Source organism: Ixodes scapularis, unplaced genomic scaffold (genome assembly GCF_016920785.2).
Source record: "Ixodes scapularis isolate PalLabHiFi unplaced genomic scaffold, ASM1692078v2 ptg001274l_1___fragment_1__unscaffolded, whole genome shotgun sequence".
NCBI lineage: Eukaryota > Metazoa > Arthropoda > Arachnida > Ixodida > Ixodidae > Ixodes > Ixodes scapularis.
The window spans coordinates 1675790-1693340 of NW_024610129.1; the positions used below are offsets into that span (position 1 = coordinate 1675790).

General features: G+C 44.6%; 1 long non-coding RNA gene across 1 annotated transcript; it reads left to right on the forward strand.

Annotated features, from left to right (window-relative positions):
- Nucleotides 1-2836: 2836 nt before the first annotated feature.
- On the forward strand, nucleotides 2837-16954 carry LOC121832969. Its single transcript, XR_006077246.1, has 4 exons — nucleotides 2837-2906; nucleotides 3506-3554; nucleotides 5492-5701; nucleotides 16895-16954. It is a non-coding gene; the product is annotated as an uncharacterized LOC121832969 (long non-coding RNA).
- The last annotated feature ends 597 nt before the right edge of the window (nucleotides 16955-17551 follow it).

Below are 17551 nucleotides of genomic sequence, written 5' to 3' on the forward strand. Positions count from 1 at the left end.
ACTGGTCTTGTCTGATTCGAGCAATTTGAGTTGCCCCCGCCGCAACTCTTCAACTGCTTTCCGAATCGGGAACTTGCCTGCTTTCGGAGGGGGGTGGTAGCAGATAGTGGAACACAGGGCGAGGCGACTTGATGTACCGAAGTTAATTGGTGAACTTTTGAGGTTTCCATCCAAAAATATGGATGGAAATCAGGCTGGAAAGCATTAGAAGTTGTCACAGGCACTTATTTAGCCAGTCTGCCTGTGAACGTCGATTTCGTCACTATTCTTGCCCTGGACTAGCACCGTAATCACAAAGTCACTAAACGCTTGTGCTTGATTGAGAGAGACTGCATTCGGTGCAGAACGCAGTTTTCTTACTGCTCTGGACAGTGACAATAAATTTGAGGGATGTATTTTCGCCCACAAAATTGTATTTAATTACAATTGTATTTGAAATACCCACGTTTTAGTATTTAAATACAGACGTCAAATACATTACCCAATTTGTAAATAAATACAAATGCAGAATACACAAAGCATTTGAAATACGTATTTCAAATACTTGTATTTGAAATACTGCCCATCCCTGGTTTTTATACTGTACTATTCTCATATGGTTCATACATATCTTGTATCATTCATATGTGTTTATTGGACACAGAAATTTCTCATACCAATTAGATTTTTCGATAGGGCTTTGCACTCTACACGTTAATTGTACGGCGCACCAGGGGTTTGGGGATTCGTATTAGGGTTCAACGAAAAGCCAAATATAACGAAACAAACCAATCAACGCACCTCTTCATGACACCCCTCCTGTTAATTCCCGGGGTCAGTCGTAAGGCTGTTTGGAAAGGCACTGCGTTGATTTTCGGATTTGCACACTAAATACATAACACCCTTAGGCTATTGATGTAACACACTACGTGTGTTGGTTTAACACCAAAACAACATTGGTGTAAGTCTTCGGAACAGTGTTAGGGTGCTTGCGTACGCCCTACGAATAGGGAGGATAGCTTGCGATGTTAGCAGCATCCTAGGGATATTCTTGCGGGCAACAAGTTTGCAAAGAACAAACCCCACATACAGTCCTCACACACGCACAGAAACAGCAAGTACGGGCGTAATAGATCACGCACGAAAGCGGAGCCATTACCCTGCTGACTGGTTCACCCCCTTATATATACTCAACTATTCAAAGACACACATTCAGAGTTGCCTTTGTTTTTTCTTCGGTTTTTTTGTTTTCGTCAACATTTCGCTTAATGCATAATATATCTAAGTTCAGAAATGTTTCTTCAGTAAAGAGCATTGGTAGAGGCTTGCGTTAGTCGAGATCGTCACTAAAACAACCTCGCTAAAACGGATGTCATTGCGGCGAAAGTGTTGTTCGCCTCACCATATATCTTCTTGCAACCTTTTTTTTTTACACCGTTTAAGATAAAGGGTGTTAAATGCAACATAACCCTATTCTATGATCGAAAAGGGCGTATTATGGTGCAGTAACGGTACTGAAAGGGTTTAGTAATGGTGGAAAGTCACTGGAACAGCGTTTTTACACCCCAAAGCGTGTAAAATATTTTAGCGTATGGGCGGAATAGTGTCTCTCACTTCTAGCATTAAAGAAAGAAACTATTTTTGTTTTGGCGCGTTACGTTTTTGGGTAAAAAAAATGAAACACAATAATCTTTGTGGTATTCCGAACTCTTATACCTTCTCTCTCGCGTCACCTGCATCGTGCCGTCATTAAGGGTACATCAAGTTTGCGATTGAGTTTTGTCTTCAACGCTTTCTGCGATTCTTGACTTTTCAAGCTACGGTTCGGTCACAACAGCACACCGCACCCGGCCAGCATCGCCGGTAGTGGCCGATAGTAGAGGAGAGATGGTCTTGTTTATTTGGGGTGAATAGGCCCATAGAAATTTAGTAAGTGTTGGGTGGCAATAGTAACAAGCTTTCAACACATTTAATATTAAACTAAAAGATACTTTAAAACGTATTCATCAACTGAGTAAAACATTCCACTGCTCACTAAGCTACCCCTTGATGACGTCAGATTGTGGTTTCCAGGACCGCGATGACAGCCGCCGATCGAGAAATAGTCTGTTTTTTTCCTTTGGAAATACAAAGTAAAATTGGGATATTAAGGCAAGGTGGCGTGTTTTCTCTTCTTGCCAAGACAGGCAATATATAGCGTCCAAACTGCAAACGTTTCCGACGTTAAAACCGTCTCACACTGCGTTCTTAAAGCAACCGTTGAACAGTCGTATTTTTTTTATTTTTTGTTAAAATTACTACCATCGGTGAACAAGGATTTCTCTTACTTTACCGGTTATGTGGCTGTACCTGTTGAGGTACGTTGAAATCTTCAAAATTAAAAATCTCAGTTTACTAAAAAAAAAAAAAAAGAATGCTGCTGTTCCTGAGGCTGCTTCAGTCCAATACACGTGCTAGTGGGACCCTCTGAGACCTCAACGAATCATCAAAGGCAGAAATAAAAAAGTAATAAAATTAATGGTTAGATTCCACTTTCATAGATTTCACAAGGTAGGAAAGGCATTTCATCAACGTATTTTTCTCGTCATGCCTACACTTTAGTTTTTATCACCGCGTTTTTGTTTGATTGCTCGCTTTGAAAACCACGAGAGCTGTAGTCTGTAGCAGGCTATAGCAATAGCGGAACAGATGCTCCGACAAAACCCTCTTCCTTTCGAATCGCATTGAACGGTTCGCAGAGCGAACCTTGCAGAGAAGGAGAGTGCGGAGGGGGAAACCACCAATCATGGCGAGCAGGGAGCTGTCCTGCTGTTGTAAAGCTGCTACAGACTATAAAGGGTCGGAGCCCCGACTGCATGCTACCAGCTGACGAGAAGAGCGTCTTCTGGGGTAAATATTGTGCAGGCACTTAATCGAAATCTTCCAAAGTAAGTTGGTACTTTCACTCACTCAAATGACAGGGGCATAGCAATACCCAGGCGGCCGTTGTCACTGACAGCTCAATAAATGCAGGGCGTGCCTTACTTCTCAGGCATCTTTGCTTCAGCCTCCTTATTAAGCAATATCTCGTTCGCTGGGGAGCGACGGTAAGATCCTCCACATACCCTTGAACTGTCGACAGCTCAATGGAGGCCGGAGAGTCATTTAATGATTCGTCGCTGTTTGGTGTTGTTTTTGTTGAAACGCCAGGAAAACTGTCGAGGAACTCTCGTCCTTCTGAAATTAAATTATTGCTAGAGCTAATTTTTTTTTTCTGCACGAGGAGCAGTGTTTTTTTTTAACTCTTGCCTATTTTTTTAACCAAAATGTGAAGTTCTAAGCAGACACCTTTGTTAACCTAACAAATGAAGGAATACAAAAAAAAAGTTACGCAGACAGGTTTTATACTACGAAGAAAAATATTTCACCTATGTATTTTATCTCCCTTTCGGGACTCGCTTTATCGCCAGGCGAGCACGTGGTAAGATATCTTGAGGTTAATCTATTGTCGCTCGACACAACCTCATAAATATTTCATATGTTGCAGATCATGACACCGAGGAGAGTTATAGCTGGTGTGCTCTTTGCCATTATCGGTACGTGCCACATGATATCTCTTTAAAAACTAGAAACGCCGTACGCCGAGTTTAGATTCCCAATACGTATCTCAGGTCGCACTTTGACAGCTCCACTAATACCGAACCTTGAGCAGCGAAGGGCAATAAAGAATTTTAGTATGTCGTTTCAATACCTCTGATAACGATACTCTTTGAGTATGCCTCGCATCGCTATCAGGTATCGTTATCGGAGGCATAGAAACTATCTGCTCGAACTCCCTGGTGTCAGCGCAGAACGTGTTTTCAAAATTATTAAGATCTACATTTGAAAAGGGTGTCAGTGGTGTATACAAACCATTCCAACTAAGACATCCCCCCCTTTTTTTTGTTTTAATCACACCCAAACGTCATAGCGTGCGTGACAATACTCTGTTTCATGATAACTTTTCAAACTGTGGAGGCTACGGCTCTGCGGTCCAATGAGAACGTTAGAGAGATGCACGTGACTAGACGAAAGGGGAGAATGTGTGTCACTACACCAAATGCGAGGCGCGTGGCCCGGAGGAACCGCCTGTCGTCTGCTAGCCAAGAGTCGCCTGCTCCGAAACCAACTAACTTCGGATGAACGTCCACAGCAGCAACATTTCCGTCCGCTAGAATAGCGAGCACTTCGGGAACAGTTCATGAGACAACCATACGCTCAATTTAGCCGCGAATTGGTGTCAGGTGCTAATGCCAGGGCGCAATGCGATGTTTTGAGTGGAAACGGCCGATTGCACGGCTGCGGTCAGCAACGGCCACGGCGCAACAAGTAGAAAAAAAAAATCGAGAGTGGATACAGATGTGGCGTCACTTTTTTGCTTCAAGTATAATTAAAACACATTAATTTGTGATTGTTTATTCTTTATTCTTCGTATCTTTTAGTTAGAGATGGAATCGCGCGAGTTCCATTGCTGTTTAAAAAAAAAGAAGCCTAGAACTACTTTTCGTCGCGGACGGCGCTATGGCCGTGGCGGTAACGAGGCCCCCGTGGCCTCGACCATGGAGTGTTATGACGTGCCTTGCTCCGGCGCTCTTATTGGACCGCGGAAGCCGCAGCTTCCACAGTTCGCCAAGTTATCGTGAAACGGTGTATAATGGTGTAGCGCCATGATCGGGAGGGAGGGTGTTAACCAATACAACCTAGAAGACAAGACCTTTTCCACCCCAAACGTCATCACTAGTTGATACACGCAGCGCCACCTAACCTTCGCCAGCCTCGCCCCCAGCGTGACTCGCAGCGTTTCCCACCGAGCGCCACGGAGCTCTCGTATACATGGAGCTCTATGGCCCCCGTAACCGAAAACGGGCAAAAGTGGGCCCCATTTTACCATTAAAATTAAAAGAAAAATCACTTATAACTTCTGAGTAAGATCACGGTTGGTGCTGAAACCTTGGCATCTTGCTCGAAAGGTTGGGGCTACGTTCTGACGGAGTTCGAGCTCTCCGCGGTGTCCAGTTTCTTTTGCGGTGCGAAAAGCCGGGTTCGGATCTCTCACAAACACCCCATACATTCCAAATCTCTTCGCCGCATGTCACATTGCATAGCATTCTTATATAAAAACGCTGTTCATTGGAAACCCCACCATGTGCTTTCGCATACATAAGCAGTAAGCTAGAGAAACAAACGCCTCACTTGACCCACGTTTTGCAACAACCAGAACTAACTCTGGCTTCTGATAGGCGATTCTGAGCAAAACCCAGACTGGGCCGAAAAGGTCACTTTTGGTTCTACCTTGGCTTCTTCGGGCATTTTAAGGCACTAAATGCGCAGGCGAAAAGCACATTTTTGTCCCAAAGAACTGCGATGCCCAAGTGTTCATGGCATTAATATCTGTTTTAGGCGATATTTTTTAATTTGTTCAATATAGCAAACAGCGTCTAGTATCAGCAGCCAAGATACGTGGCTGATACTGAAATAAAACTTGTCCCGACAGCCCTGAGCCAACTTCGCCCCGGTGGCGGAGCATGCCCTGGCACCGAAACGCAGTGCAATGCCGGCTGCTGTCCCCTGAAGAATGCAGTCTGTTGCTCGGACAATCAGCACTGCTGCCTCACTGGCTACGTATGTGACCCCCCTTACTGTATCGGCGAAGCCGGCAGCTCACCCGTTCCGGCGGAAGACATTGAATAAGCTCATATTCGACGTAAGTTCACAACAACCCCCCTTCCTTTTGGGTGACCTGTGCCATGGCAATGTTCTACCCTGTTAGCAAAAATAACACGCCCAGACGTGTAAACCGTTGAACCATAGCGGACACGTCGAAACGTGTTCGTTTTACACGGAGCCATCTGTGTTTTTCGTCTACACATGAGGTGCTGTGTAAAGTTAACACGCTATACCGTGTTTGCCTTCCGAGAAGCACGGTTCAACGTGTTCCTTGTGAAACATGGCGGCCAGCAGCCGAGAACAGGCGAGGGACGAGCCCAGCCAGCCGCGCCTTTCAGCCAAACTGAAAGCATACAGGACGCGTTCGTTCTCGTTCGATGTCTTTTATGCACAGTAAACAGTCTCCGAGCGGCGGACGTAGCTACGTGCAAAGGTACACATCGCGACACTGTTAGCGCGAACACGACGTCGGCGCATTTTCGCATTTTACTTTTAAATAGTATTATTGCGCACGAAATTTTATCGCTTACATTATAGAACTAAATGAGCTCTTTCCGTAGCAATAATAACTTGGATGACATCCCTTGGTTACAAAGAGAGAAACTGGAAAAACCGGCGATCGCTTGTTCGCGCTAACAGTGTCGCGCTCTGTACGTACGTGCATCGTCGGCGGTCGGTGGTGTCGGCAGCTACGACAAAACCGCTAGCCAAAAAAAAAAAAAAAAAAAAAAAAAAAACGAATATTGAATTTACATGGATAAATAGCTCAAGCAAACTCTTGTAATCGGGCGGTAACTTGCGCCACCTAGTGCGATTTCTAGCAACCAATGAAAAAAAAAGCAGGAGTGGGTTAATACGCTGGGAACTATCACGAGTAGACTGCTACTCTACATACCTCACAGACAAGACGAGCACCACGTAGGACACAGCAGCGACACATACACAAACACAACACCGACACTACGCCCGACACTTCCTAACACTAACAACACTAACAACGGACTCTCCCCGCGGCGTATATATGCTTGACATGTACGGGTGAGCTCTTTGGTCGCTGACCGTTACCGATTTATAGAAGAAGACACAGAACACGGCACAATGGACAGCAGTATGTAAGAACTGTTTGCATTTAAAAAGTATGGAGGCAAAATCTGTAAAATTAGTCCTTTGCGAAAAACAACGATGTACTAACAATAAATCTTAAACCGGCCATGAAAAAGTTCAAATTTTTGTTATTTTCATGGTCGACCAGTGTTATGAGCAGTCCGACTCGCTTGAATCAGATAGAAAAACAAATGATTGGGATTTTATCAGTACGTATTCAATAATCAATGGAAATTATACTTGCGCAAGGCATTTTTTATATATATTATTGTGAAGGACATCCGCCCAACACTTCACTTCCGCTAGTTGTAGTACGCGTACGGGAGCAGACGCCTTCACTTTTGGGGCGTTTTGATGCAGATTGTTGTCGTCTGTCGTGTTGGTGTCGAGCGAAGCGGTGAGGCTTGGGAGTTTGTGACCGGTGTTATTCGTGATCATTAATGTGGCGCTGATGCGTTTTTTTTTTGTTTTTTTTTTTAATATTTTTATGTAGCTACATTGAAAATTCACGAGCCCGTGGCACTGCATTATGCTAAAATCGCGAGCTCCTTCTCTGTTGACGTCGTTTTTCTGGTAGCACTCGTGGATACTGCAAGCGTTTAAACAGTGCACAGTCTCGCCTACATCCGCGGTGACGTACTCGACCTGTTGAAACATATTGCTTGCGTCATTTTGGAGTACGCAAGGCAATTATCTCGCTGCTCTGGTTTCGGTTATAAAAGCAAGGCAAAACGCTCGTAGTTCCCGCCCTCAGTACACGTTGGACATCTTCCACACTTTGACACTGGATAACTGGATGAACGAGGATTTACATTTACTTCAGAGGTCACACTCGCCGCTTCCTCACCGTCGAGCAGCAGGATCAGCTGGCGACAAGCCGCGTATGAAAGGCTCGAGCATCAACAGCCCAAGTGCACTCGGTGCCGATGCGGGCGATGCGGGTTTCTGTCAACCGCTAGCCCAGCACAGACCGTGACCGTTCCAGCTCTTCGTCATGACGCGGTGTTGCAGAAAGCAGCGTATAATACCACTACACGGACCACCGAAGCGAACGCACTGTTATCGTAAATCTTGGCTTGTGATTGCGCCTAAATTTGTAAATAATCTTATTCTTTTTTCTGGAGACGCAAACAAAGGGCATAACAAAATCGTTTGCATATTCCGCATACCTCGCAAAAGCGTCAGTCACCTTGCGAGAAGCGCAAAACATGGTGTCCGCACCGTCCTGACTTTCCAGTCTTTTACCTGCTTTAGAGCAGTTTGTACCTGTTAGTAGGTATGTCTACTGAAACTGCAACTTGAAACTTGGGGCAGTGCCAGAGGGAAAAGAGACATATTCGGGCCTTTTCCCAATGTAAAGGAAAACCACTATGTTCTCTACGTAAAAAATTGGTCTCAGTTCATGGATCTGTGGGCAGGTAGAAAATCTTGCCCTATAGTTTATTCACACCGCATGATGAGCGCAACAAACTCACACGAGTCACACGAGATTTACAGGAAAACATCGGTGGTGTCTTAAGTTTCCCTGAAATTCTGTATAACCGGTCGTTTGCGGGACCGAATCATCTACTCGAGCGGTGTGCGTCGCTGTGCGAACACGTCGCTGTGCAAATGCAGTCTAACGACACGAAGCATAGAAACGGCAGATTTAGGGAAACTATCCGAAGTCCCTTGTTCGATTAAAACGACGTAATTTTGTTGAAAACGGCCGCAGCATTTTACTCACGGTATGCGTCGGGAATCTTCCACATTTTGAAACGGAACGAAGGAAGATTTACTTTTAAGAACGCTCGCTGCGTCCTCCCCGACCAGCTGGACCGGATCAGCTGACGACGACGGGGCTAAACCCGCCAAACGCAACCCCACAACAACCAATATGAGCTCCGCGTTAGTGCGGGTTTCTACCTACAAGCACCGCACCACACACCACGAACGTTTCGGCCCTTTCTCGCATCGCCGTGTTGCCCCAAAGAGAACGAGATCGCCGAAGAACGCAGCGCTGTCGTGAACCTTGGCTTGTGGTTGCGCACTCGTGGACCCGTGACTCCCCTCGCTTTCAAAGCACACACGACGAATGGTACTTTCCGTCTTCCGGGAACGTCACAGGGGCACTTCTCCGGTCACGTCTTCACTATGTGCTCGCAAACTGCGAAGCTCTATGCGAAGCTTCTCGCGTCCCGTCAAACCAAAACAATAGCGACTGCCAGAAATTTCTCCAGTCAAACAAAAAGAACGAAAGCCAACCGGCGCTTGCTTCCAGCGTACATCGGCGTTGCACTTGCGCCGTGGCCAGATCGCTTGCAGTTGAAGGTTGAAGCAAAAACGAAACCAACTGCAATGTCACGTGTTCACATCGAGGACACGCTTTTTATATCCATTTTAACTGTTTGGAACGAATAATTGGACCCATGACTTTATTTGTGGTGTGTAAGAAACTATTATCAAGAGCCCTAAACTAAATGCAAACATGGGCGACATGAGGGAAGCCGCATTGCCATCGACCAGAAAATGGCGGCGAGCCACGGTAAGCGCGGGTTTCGCCAACGTCCCGCGACATGGCGTAATTGCTTTTGGTGCATATCTGTTTCCGAGACATGTTTCTTTCGGCGGCATTTGTCTCGACGGTCCTTTCTAAGTGTGTCCCCAAGCATTCCGGTGCTTCGATAGCCTGCAATGCCGCGGTAGTCGCCGGAGGCGATGCGTGTTATCGAGGTCGGCTACACGGTTATGCGTGTATGACCGAACCAAAACACGTTTTTTACAACCTCGCATGATATCTGAACGTATTATCCGTTACTCATCGTGTAAATTTATGGTAATTTGTGTAAATAGCGTGTTTTTCACCCCAAATATTCACCAAATACACGGCACTTGCTAACAGTGTAGCAAAAAGATCTGAGGTCCGCATGCCACCAACACGCGTCTCTGACGGCTCACCCCTGGTGTGGCGCTGTGTCGGAACAGCGCACGCGACGGTTCACTTCACTGGATTCTGGTTTCTGCGCACCCGAAGCGGACTTGTTTGGAAGCAGCGCGTTGGTGTATATACTGGGCCTGGAGTCACGAGCGAAGCTATACGGGTCAGCGTAACGGCACTTCTACCCTCTCGGTACTACGAATCATTGTTGCCAGTTAAAAAAGAAAAAAAAATCTTTTAGGCGAAATCGCGGAAAACGCTGTCCGGTCCCCCGGAAGTGTTAAACCAGTCTGACGCGCCAAGCGAAACGGCATTACTTAAACTTCCTGACACCATGTTCCAAGCCGAGGGATCCGGAGTTTCGAAGGCTAGCTATCGCCAATAACGCAGTCTTTCCAGGAAAAAAAAATGGCTGCGCCCACAAGAAAATCAGGGACCAAAGGGACGATACAGTGATGTCTCGTTATTATGGACACCTCCGTTCCCGTAAAACAAAAATGGTCCATAATGTAAGTTGTCCATAATAACGAAACAAAAATGCATGTATTTTCCCAGTCTGTCCACGAAAGTGGCGTCCTCATAGGGGGGCATCAATATTAACGGGGCCCATATTAACGAGACATGCGTGCTTCCTTCGACTTACCCGGGGCTCCTGCACCACACACACACTGTGATTCCCCCAAACCAACCAAACGTATCACTGTGTTGATGTCGCAGTTCAAAAGCATTGTACTTTTTTGTGACCTCTAGCTGTTTAGGTTTTTTGTCTAAACCGAAAGGTGGTTGTGTTTTGTACCAGCCATCACTTAGTTCGTTTTATAACGTGGGTGAGTGTTCTGCGCGCGACCTTGAAAAACAGGATTTTCGGTGGTTTGGTTGCGGTTGTAGTTTTGTGTATAAGGAGGTTGATTGATTAAAATTATTTGCGGAGTTTGAGACGCTATCTGTCCCCTGTTACTTTCTTTTCCACTGTCAAAAAAGGAACTTCTCCTTCGGTTCCAGTTTTGGGTTAAAATCATCCTGGCAAACTTCCACCAGCTCACCTGCGGACTGACCGTAATCTCGCTACTCTTGGCATAGGTATTATTTTGTGGCTTTAGGCAAAGTACACCTGACCGACTTCTGGATGGCAGCTTTGCGTTCCATCGCGTTTTATTTCAAAGGGAAGCTCAAGCACTCTAAGTAATCTGGTCATCGCACTTATCTTCGGGAGAAGAAAACGCAAACGGTATTTATTTTGAAATATGCGTGCAGCAATCGCCTCCGGGCATACGACAATCCCCTCTGTCACCTGCTACCTATCCAGAGTGTTGTGACGTCATTGACGTCATCCGAGGGTCAGCTTAGTGACGAGAAAGGATCATCTGACCCCATTGGCGACGCCACTTTTCCTAGCTTTCACTCCGCTATACTATTTCTTCAAATTCAAGAACCTTTTCAGCTTCTCTTTAAAGCATGAAATCAGGGTGAAGAATATAAATCAATATAATTTAAATTGTGATTTAAATCAGCTTAGTTTTACAATAATGGTTTAAATCAAACCTTTCCAGCAAAAAATAATTAAAACAATGCATTGTTTGTTTAATATTTGATTTATTATATGCAGCCACATTTTTTATTTCATTCGAAAAAAAATCATTAAGCAAGGAAGAGCTGTATAGGGCTTTCGTTCTACCTTACCATAAGTTCATCGGCTGCATGACGGCCTAGACCAACAAGATCCAAACGCGAAAACAAAAAGTTGAAACTAGAAAAGGATGTCCTTCGACAAGAACGACACGTCAAGCGAAGCTTTTCTGACCCTCTAAAAGAAGATCAAGTTTCTTTAGACGTCACCATGTCTATTTTCGATCTCTTCTACTTTTTGATGTTTCTTCTATACTCCAGTGTCAGGTTAATTCAGAACAGTTAAGATCAAGCTCTTTTCGGTCAAATATGGCGGGGATTACAGAAATAAATGTTGTTAATAGATCGATCTAACTAAGCGTTTCATGCATGCGTGACGCCTCCATAACTGTAGTTCACAGGAGACAGGCGTCATGGCACAAGATGGCTCCGGCCGTCTCGTGCTGGGCTCTCTGAGAGCTCCAGCGGGGTTATAGTTTTCCCAATCTCTGCCTGCAGTTGTGGAGTAACGAACTTGACTCTCGAGGTCGGTCTAATAAATTGAACTTTAGATTTCCAGTAACGCTTTCGTCCGCATAGTTTTTAGTTATCAGACGAATGTACCAGTCAATCTGCCAAGTTGAAAAATACAGGTAGTCATAGGAAATCACCATGTCTAGTTACAGTGATTCGAAGAGAAAGAAACGCGTAGCAATCAAAATTTATTTTTTTATTCTTCACCGGGCTATTGAATATGGTGTCAAGAGACTACCCAATCTATATTTTGCTATAGAGTCAGGTATACTTTTAATAAAGATAAAAACTGAAGTGCTCGAAAATGAAACCGAAACATGAGCACTGAAGCTCATGGCCGAGACCCGTGGACGATGTGTATTAAGGAGGAGGGAGAAATGTAGACGAGGAAATGCCAGAAGTCACGTGGCTCCCGCCGACCGCGTTTTTTTTTCTCTGCTTCTTGGGCGAGTGCAGCAGACAACAACGACGACGAACTTGCGTGCACCCATTATCGTGCGATTGTTTCGCACTCATGTCCCTTCGGCTCGACGTTCTGCGCTTGAAGATCGATTCGCCGGAACTACGAACAACATGAACTGAAGAGCGTTTTGGCAACATTGACTGGCAAAAGAACGAATAAAACAAACTCGGGACGAGGGAAGACGAACATTTCCCAAGTAGCGGCCCCACGTCCATTGCAGTGTTGGTTCGTCGTGCAGCGTCGTATAGCGTCGTCCAGCTACGACGCTATATTGAGAATAACCACTGATCACTATGACTCTTTGCTGGATTCACTCGCGTTCGCCCGCTCCGCGAGTGCGGCCAATGCCACCACGATCGCCCATATTTTTGGTAGTGTTATATTATCTCTAGCCACACCATAATAGTAGGGTGGCGCAATCTACCGCCCGTTAGATAGGGTACACATTTTCCACCCGCAGCTGGCTGAAGGGTGGCAGGGCGACTTCGTGGAAACCTTGGGAACAAATAAATAATTTTTACCCCAGCGTATCACTACGCGCCAGGATAGTCACAAAAACACTGAATGCTTGCCGATGGTAAGTTCTTGTCTTTTCGCGATCTGGGCGATTTAAACAGCGCGCCGCACAACATGACGGCATAATCGACCTTCCTCTGTCGCATCCACTGAGTTTCAAGAATCTGCTTGGTTCGTCGAGCGATTTACATTAAGCACGAAATATCACCCATGGTACAATCTGCTAGACCCACGGCTATCTTTATGGCAGCCTGCCTGCCGCCACAGCGTTGTCTGCCATATTATTATCATGGCTAGAGATGGCCGACCGTGGCCACATTTCTGCGCATAGGCGTATCTGTGCAAACGCGATACAGCAAGTATTCTTAGTATGTTTATACGGCCTGAACTTAGTCTGCGTCAACGGGCGACTTGTCTCTCAGCTCTAGATGAGCAATTTAACTAAGTTCAGTACTACCCCTATAGCCTGGTGTCTTTAACGTACACCAGGCAGTAGTAATGCACGACCTCACGCCGGTACGATGCTCATACAGATTGAGAAGAGCAGGGGTGGGGAAGAATGAGGTGTACATGTAGTACAGAGAGTTTCCGAGGAACGCGAGCCATGTTTTTTCGGCCAGGGCAGCCAAAGTATGCATCCCAGGAAGTCTAACATTCTGTGGAAATGTGACGCTGGCAGTTGAGATAGAAAGGAAAAGTTTTATAACAAGGCATTATCTCGATCAGAAGATAATAAAAAAAAGCAAATGTTCGATATGAGCCGACGTCTACCTATGCCTAATATCGTTAAAACAAGAAATGACACGGTGAGAGCATATCGCATTTATTTCAGTGAAAGGTAAACGGAAGAAATGTTTTCAGCCAGAAAGAGGATGTTGTTTTCTTCGCTGCTGACAATTTGTGTTTCCATTGAATTAGATACTACAAGCGCCTACAGTGTGGTTTCTTGTTTTGACGATATTAGGCTTAACTGGACGTCGGCTCATAGAGAAGATTCATCTTTCTTAATTATCTTTTGAACTACGTGACGTCATGTTCTCGAACTTTCGAGTTCTATTCGAACCGCTAGCGTCACATTCTCACGAAGTTAGAGCTTTCTGCGATGCTTTGTTTATTTACCGGAGCTGAAAAACACAGTTCTCGTTCCTCAGGAACTCCAACCACTTCCTGTTATCTGCTCATATTTTTTTTTTTTTTGTTATCAACGCATTTCCAGTTTTTTGGAGGCCAAGAAAAAGGATTTCACGTACTTTTTCATTCTTAATATTGAATGTCTCCCTTAGATGACCCTCGACTTTGAACATATTTGGTGCACATAGTTTTACCGCCACGTGACCATAGAAAAGAGAGTGAGCGCGACTGAAACCTGCCAATTCTCGAGCGACTGCTTCCGGGCGGAAAGAAAAACAATTTTGAACCACAAATCGTGTTCTGGGTAGGTGGGCTCTCAGGCCATGTTCAAATAAAAACCTCGGCAGGTATTAACACCCTGTCCAAATTATCTGATGTAAATCAAGTAAATCTGAATTACCTAAATATTTCCACCCTGCATGAAATGTATTTTGACGAAATCCTCAATCCAAACGTTTTTTCCGTCCGTCCGTACCTTTCCCATTGAATTTAACAGGAAATTTATGTCGCGTCGCCCAGAAATCAATTTATTGTTCCTATTATAATTTGAAAAAAAAAAAATTTGTTGTCACGTGACCCGACGTCACGAAACCGACACAGAAATTAATTTACTCCGCTAAGTTTAGCGAGAGAATTTATGTCACGTGACCTATAAACCAATTTAGTTTCCTGCTAACTTTTTAAGGGATATTGACTTCACGTGACTTCTGTGCTAAAGTTAGTTTGCCTGTTAGATTTAGAGGAAAAATTAATTAAAAGACAGGTTCTTCTTCACTACCCAAAACGACAGTTTAATGAAGCCATGGGGAATTCTTGCCTTAACTCGCGCGCGTTGTTGGTTTGGTTACATCCATAGCGCAATTAGTAGGTCCAAGTATGTTTTTGAGCCGTCCTATGTATCAGAGAGAAGAAATAATTTAAAAAAAAATTTCCATTTCGCAGCAGAACTGGTGTTCCCGAATGTTCTTTTTTCCCGCTGTCCATTGAAGATTGGAATAACCTGCCAAGGAACATTGTTGAAACGGCATTATCAGAGCTGTTTTTAAAAATATTCAATGTTACCTCTAAATACCGCAGTTCATTACGTCTTGAATAATTGTGTTTCATCTTGTGTTTGTAGTGTACACATTTTATGTATGTGCCCTTCCCCACTATAATGCCTCTTCAGGCGATGTAGGTGTGCAAATAAATAAAAAAACGAATTAAATACGGGTTCCCTCTCTTCCGCCTGTTATCTGTCCAGAGCGTCGGGACGTCATTGAAGGCATCCCAGAGTCAGGTTAATGGTGAGCAAGGTTTAACTGACCTTGCTAATGACGTAACTTTGGCATGGTTTTCTCTCCAGTTTAGCGCTTTCCTACTGTTGACGCGCCGCAATAGGCAAGTTGACGTCGAATTTTCAATTTGCTATTACGACCCTGCTATTTATAAGTTCGAAATAAAATTTAAGCCATAGATGCCTAAACCTCAACATTTACTGTTTGTTTTAATTCAAAAACCTTTTCAGCTCCCTTTTTAAGGGGCACTGGCAGGGTATTTTTGCTCGCCAAGGTTTTATTTGTACATGACATATGAGATCCCAAGTACCGAGAAAAAAAAAACAGTTTGCGGCTCGAAATTCGTTTTCTTTCCGCCCGAAAACCGCCGATCGAGAACTGGCCGGTTTGAGTCGCGCTCACTCTCTTCTCCGCGGTTACGAGCCGTTTTCTATGGTTTCGACACAACCACCAAATATAATCAAAGTCTTAGGTCATCGAAGGCACACACATAATATTAACAATAGAAGAGAAATATGATACACATTTTTGTGGCTTCTAAGAAGCTCTAAATAAGTTGATTAAAAAAAACAAAAAGAAGTTGCACAGCCACGTGATTTCCGCCAATTCTGTCCTCGATATTTTTTCTTGCTCCTCAGTACAGTCTAGGTTTTGGTTTCGAGCAGTGTAGTTTTTTTTTTTATTTTGTTAAAAATATATGTGGCGCTGTAGGAAATTATTGATTCCGTAGTCTTCTAACACAAATAAATCACCTGAAGCCGTTATCGGCGTTGTTTCGCAGCAGATTCCCTGGATGTGAACCATGTAGAGTCGTCGTGGCACGTACCGTCACAAAGTTGCACGACTGCATCGTGTCACATGACGTCACGTGGATCCGAGTCGTTTCTCGGAAAATTTGTTTTCAACCAAAATATAGTGAAGATTTTCCAGAATTTTTATCGTGGAAGCGTACGCAGCATTTCCTGGCTGAAACGTAGAAACCTTTCCATAAATTTAGCGGAAAAGTTGTCCTCTAAATTTGGCGGCTGTGTGCAGCAGAGTTTGTTCAGCAAGCTGTGCAGCACCTCAGTTGTGTCGCGGCAGTTCATGTGCGACGCACGGCAAGGAACCGGGAAATTTAATGTCTCTGCCAGACACGTGGCTGAAATATAGCAACTAAATTCTCATACTCAGTACTTCCTCGAAAAGGAACTAAGTACACTACTCATTACTACGATTCAAAAGAAACGCCTTGTCTCAGCTCGAAGGTAACGCGCTATTTTCTGGTTACTCTGAATCCGTTGTGTTTATGAAACAGCATCAGCTTCCTGTCATTATGATTTCTGGCGTGTGAACGCGCTCATGCGGAGATAACCGTTGCTACACCGACATATCATGGTGCACATCTTTGAATAACCTATCAAGCGTTTTCTCGTTGTGCAAATTACAGGCCCCAGCCGGGGTGAGAACTAGGTTGGACACTGTGTTGTAGACGTCCCCCTCGCCAACTGAACACCGTCACTCGTTACTTCATTAAACAGTAACAAAATTATGCTACTCGGGCTTTCTCCTCAGAAATAACTAAGTCGTTCCTTCGTTTCTGAAAAAAGTACAAAGGTACAAGTCACTCGTTACGTACAATTCCCTGTCCTGGAACCTTTTCTTCATGTTGCAGGTGACGCAGTTTTTTTGCCGGCTTTACAGGTGTGTTCCCTCGCCTTTCTCGGTCTGCGCTTTCCCGATGTGAATCCTTTGGAGGGACATTTGTGGTCGTTAACACGCCTCGGCGATCCTCAAGCCGCCTCGCTGAATTTCATCTAGTTTTCTGCAACTCTCAGGCTGCGTCTTTGTGTTTAAATAAACAAAAATATTACAGAATCGGGAGTTTTTTCTTATGACTTAAGAGATTCAACGTACCCTTGCCAGAAATATCACAGTTTCGTAGGGGACGAAATCATTTGACGTTTTATCCGTTGAATTTCCGCCGCTTACGTACTACTCAAATCAGTTTGCACACTTTCCTGGAGGTCCGACATTATCGTGACAACAATAATTTTGACGAAAATAATCCCTGGAGAAGGGGAACAAGAGGGACAGAGGACAAAAACAAATCTCCAAACACAGCTAGGTGACTGTTGAGCGACCGAAAAAATCCGCCTGGTACGGGTATGGAACCCGGAACCGATATCCGGACCAGGAGGATTTTTTCTGGTCGCGCACCAGTCACCTAGTTGTAACAATAATAATAACGGTATATGGTTTATTTTCGGATGCGACGAAGTAGGATTTGGGTCTGCCGAAGCCAGAATTGGCTTGTGTGGCTAAACCACCAGTAGTAAAGTTATAAATCAATTAATTTCA